This window comes from Meles meles, chromosome X (genome assembly GCF_922984935.1).
Source record: "Meles meles chromosome X, mMelMel3.1 paternal haplotype, whole genome shotgun sequence".
In the NCBI taxonomy this organism is placed as follows: domain Eukaryota; kingdom Metazoa; phylum Chordata; class Mammalia; order Carnivora; family Mustelidae; genus Meles; species Meles meles.
The window spans coordinates 8,190,268-8,191,560 of NC_060087.1; positions in this window are offsets into that span (position 1 = coordinate 8,190,268).

Below are 1,293 nucleotides of genomic sequence, written 5' to 3' on the forward strand. Positions count from 1 at the left end.
ACCCACATGGCGAAGGTGATAACTTGCCTTGAATTCATCACTATTCTACTTGGATCAAAATCTCTATCATTAGAGATCTTCCTATTCAACTTATAGAGTAAAACTGATTAATTGTCCCCAGAAAAGTTCCACTCAATAAACGCAGTAAAAGTGTTATAAAGCTCAGAAGAGGAGAGAAAGCCAGAAGATTCCTCTTTCTCAATAGGGTATGATCAGTTACTATGCCAAGGTAAATGGAACTTCCTAAGATGTGACTTTGATAGTATTATTTCCTTACTTTAAAAAAAATGGGGATGCCTAGGTGGCTCAGTCAGTTAAGCATCTGCCTTCTGCTCAGGTCATGAACCCCCGGTCCTGGGATGGAGCCCTGCATCGGGCCCCATGCTCAGTGGGGAGTCTGCTTCTCTCTCTCCCTCCACATGCCACTCGCCCTGCTTGCGCTCGCTCGCTCTCTCACTCTCTCTCTTTCTCTGACAAATAAATAAAATCTTTTTTAAAAAGTATGATCCAAATGTATTCCCAGCCCTCAGTCGTCATCTTTCTCACCTTCCTATTATTTTCACCACGACTGTCATTATTCTAAATGATCTTGCTAATTGGCTTTCTGGCTTCCCTTCTGCCTTCCCCTTCTACAGTGAAGACTCCAGGGCAGCAGAAGCTCTGAGCATCTCAGCCATCGCCGCATGATCAGCCCCTGGGATGGTGCCTGTTGCTCTGTAAATACTCGCAGGAATTCTTCATGGCCACTGGAGAAAAGATAAACTCCAGACTCATCTCTATTTTCATGTTCAAGACCTGTCCTGACTCCAACTTCACCTTCCCAGGCTTGCTCTTTCCCTTCTTTCACTTTTGATCCCAGCCATACTGGCCCTGTCAGTGGCTCCCAAACAGGAGGACTTCTGTCTGACCGAGGTTTCTTCCTGAATGCCCCCACATCTACTGACCTTCCCTACACTCTGCTCACCCAAATTCTATCCATGGTCTGTTGATATCTTTTTTTGTGAAGCCCCTCAAACTGCTCCTGTCCACACACACACCACGCTCTTCTCTGCATCCGTAGAGTGTCTATTCAAACCAGCTAACAGACAATCATGTATGTTCTACCTGTGTTCTGCTTTCCTCTTAGACTGCTATACATCGTAGTATCCGCTTCAGGTACTGCTACTTACACTTGCATGTGTTTCTATGTTGTTACACTACATGTGCTCTAGGCAACTACATTTTTTCACTTTACTTCTCAAAAAGCAAGCTGCATAGGGCTTTTCATATAGTAGACTTTTTTTTAAAGGTATT